The sequence below is a fragment of the Aulostomus chinensis genome, chromosome 4, assembly GCF_037954235.1.
Source record: "Aulostomus chinensis isolate RoL2024-O1b breed Wild chromosome 4, RoL_Achi_v1.0, whole genome shotgun sequence".
NCBI lineage: Eukaryota > Metazoa > Chordata > Actinopteri > Syngnathiformes > Aulostomidae > Aulostomus > Aulostomus chinensis.
In genome coordinates this window covers 22,729,533-22,732,612 of record NC_141323.1, presented here as the reverse complement: position 1 = coordinate 22,732,612, position 3,080 = coordinate 22,729,533, and the positions used below count along the sequence as shown (strand labels likewise).

General features: G+C 43.9%; 1 non-coding gene across 1 annotated transcript; it reads left to right on the top strand.

The window, feature by feature from the left end:
• The first annotated feature begins 2,599 nt into the window (after positions 1 to 2,599).
• trnaf-gaa (transfer RNA phenylalanine (anticodon GAA)) lies at positions 2,600 to 2,672 on the top strand. The gene has a single exon. It is a non-coding gene; the product is annotated as a tRNA-Phe (tRNA).
• The last annotated feature ends 408 nt before the right edge of the window (positions 2,673 to 3,080 follow it).

The following is a 3,080-nucleotide window of genomic DNA, read 5'->3' as shown; positions in this document are numbered from 1 at the left end:
TTAAACTGCTGTTCCAGAGGAGACAACATCTGCTCCTACTGTAGGTCCATGTGTCAAAGGTTTTCTTTCAAGGGCTGTAGCAGCTGATGATGAGGGAGAGAGAGAGGATTGGTAGCTTGTTGTCTTGTCTCAACCATTCTGGTGTTGACCAAAATCTTTGTTGATACTCCAGTGGTGGTGAAGGTGATGGAAATGTTCCAAGTGGGACGGTTCCATGTTCAACCAGTTTCATCTGGAACTGAGGTGGAGCTTAGGGTTACGTAGGAATTGGTTTGGTTTAGTCCCTGGGAATGTCAGTTGGTGTGTGTGTGTGTGTGTGTGTGTGTGTGTGTTTACTTGCAGACTTTCCCTTGTGACAGCTGATTTGGTTTGGAATCCATCTTAGTCAGGACATTTTGAGAAATTCTATCATGTAGTTGGAGTTACTTTGATTTACAACACTGGAAAAAAAATCCCCTCCCCTCCAAAAACCCTCCTCTTCAACTTTGTACCCAAGTTCTACAATTCTACAATTCTACAATTTCATTTAGCAGACGCTTTTGTCCAAAGTGACGTACAACACAAGCAAGAATTTAGACTTAATTAAGGAAAAGTCCATAGGAAGCGCAAAAGTGCTTCAGTTGTGATTTGGTCACAGGTACCGCCATCTAGTGGCAGAAGAAGTGTCGCCCCCCCTCCCTTTTTTTTTTTTCTTTTTTTTGACAGACATACAACATCACACAACACAGTTAGTGCTACATAATCACTAAGTGCTGGGTCTTGGACCCTCTGACTTATTCTACCCCACAGCACAAAGAGGAGAAGAGTCAGGTCAAGTGCCTCGGTGCTCTCTGAACAATTGAGTCTTCAATTGTCTCTTAAAAGTAGAAAGGGACTCAGCAGAACGCACAGAGTTGGGTAGTTTGTTCCACCATTTGGGAACAACAGAAGAGAAGAGTCTGGCTAGAGATTTGGAGCAGCGCTGGGCTGGAAGCACCAGGCGTGCTGCTGCATTCTGGATCATCTGCAGAGGCTTGAATGAGCATGCAGGGAGGCCTGCCAGAAGAGAGTTGCAAGTTGTCTCCTCATCAGGCACCACAGGATCCAGTAGGTTCAGTTAAAACAAGTCATTAGAGATTTAAAAAAATGTCCATCAAACACAAAATAAGGCTTCAAATAGGTTTCCAATTTTATTTCATGTTGACACATTTTGTCCATTTAACATCAGGACTGCTCCCAGATCGTCTCCATGACCTCATCCCAGCACCAAAGACTTTGCTGTGACACAACAGCAGACAGCAACAAGGACTGCTGCAGTGCACTTGGTAATTGGATGCACTGAAGTCATCCATTCATGTCAGTGATGTCACTTGGCAGGACTGTCATTGCCGTCTCATTCTAGAAAAGAATCCAGACTCCACACGTGGCTCCCATGATAACTGATGGACCTCTGGTTGGTTGGATGATGTTTGGTCTGGGGGGGTTAAGATGGTGGGGGCTGTTTCAGTTCTAGTGCTGAAGGCTTTCGCCATGACAGTCAGACTCTCAGCTGTCCCTCATGTTCCCTCAAATGTGCAGTGTGGACCTCACACTCTGAAATTAGCCTGAAAACTCTTCATGAAAAGCAGGAGACTCAGAGTCTCTGTGGCTCAATCGGTCAGCGCACTTAGTTAGTCTTGGTTTTCAGAAATCATACAGCATACAAATAATAGCAGGTTGAAACACATTTATTTAAAAGAATTTAACATGGTCACACACACACACACACACACACACACACACACAGAGCCTGTCTTTGGTATAAAATGGTCTGTCACGTTCTCTCACGTTGCACAACAACAAAACAAACAAAGACGGCCATGTCCAGTGTGGTCCTGGATATGACGACTGGACTGCAGGGTCCCAGTATCACTGTGACAATTCTTTTACCAGCTATGACCTTGGACAAGAACTTCTCAGGAGGAAACTTATCATGGTGGCACAGTGAAGAAAACTAGACCTGAGCTGCCTGCTGAAATCTTGCAGGTGAAGGACAGAGCTCCACCTCTTTGACAGACACCACCACTGTTGGCTCATGTTGTCAGTTTTTGACACACACGCATCTAAACACACACACACACACGCATCTAAACACACACACACACACACACATACACACACACATGCATGTTCTTGCACACAGAGACTTTTCCTCTGTTTTTGTTTTTTACTGGTTTTGAACCAGTAGTTGGTTTCTGTTGGTTTGATTTGCTTGACTGGTTGTTGTTTGTTTGAACTTGCAAATCCATATTTTGGGTTCTGGCTTGTTCTGCTTTTCATTTTGTGTTTGTATCATGTGAAAGTGGCATAATTAAGATAAAAGACACTGTTAGAACAGAAAGATCCAGAAAATCCACCAACCAGAGGTGTGTCTGGTACAGATGTGGAATTATTGGCTCACACAATGTTGAGGCAACTGGGAAGAAGACAAACAAAAAAGGCTTGTGTGATTCAGACATTCATCAAAAATGGTCCTGTGGAACTGTTCAATGTGTCATGACTTCAGAGGCTCAAATCCTCTCTAAGTTCTAGTGAGAGTGGAAGAGATTATAAAATGAGAGAAGCAGGGCCCTCCCTCAGAGCTGAAACAGCTCAGTTGGGAGAGCGTTAGACTGAAGATCTAAAGGTCCCTGGTCCGATCCCAGGTTTCAGCAGAGGAACAGCATTGACTTTACTTTCCAGTGGAGGAACTGCAGACATGAAGGAAACTAACATCTTGTCCTGTGCATTCTTATGACATTCAAGACATTTTTGGAGCCTCTTGTTGGATTTTGCCACAGAGAATCAGAGCCAATCAAAAGCATGGTGGACTTTAACATGGAGGATTGAACAAGTCAAGAAAGCAGCAGTTTGACCTTCACAGGCATTTCTTTTCCTGTCTAAATGCTGTAGAAAGAGCCTGAGTAGCTCAGACGGTAGAGCATCAGACTTTTAATCTGAGGGTCCAGGGTTCAGGTCCCTGTTCAGGTGCTGTGGATGTTCCAGTGTTTGACAACATGGTACTGGATGAAGTTTAGTGTTGAACAAACAATCATCATCAAAAGCAGAAGTGTTCTTGTCTT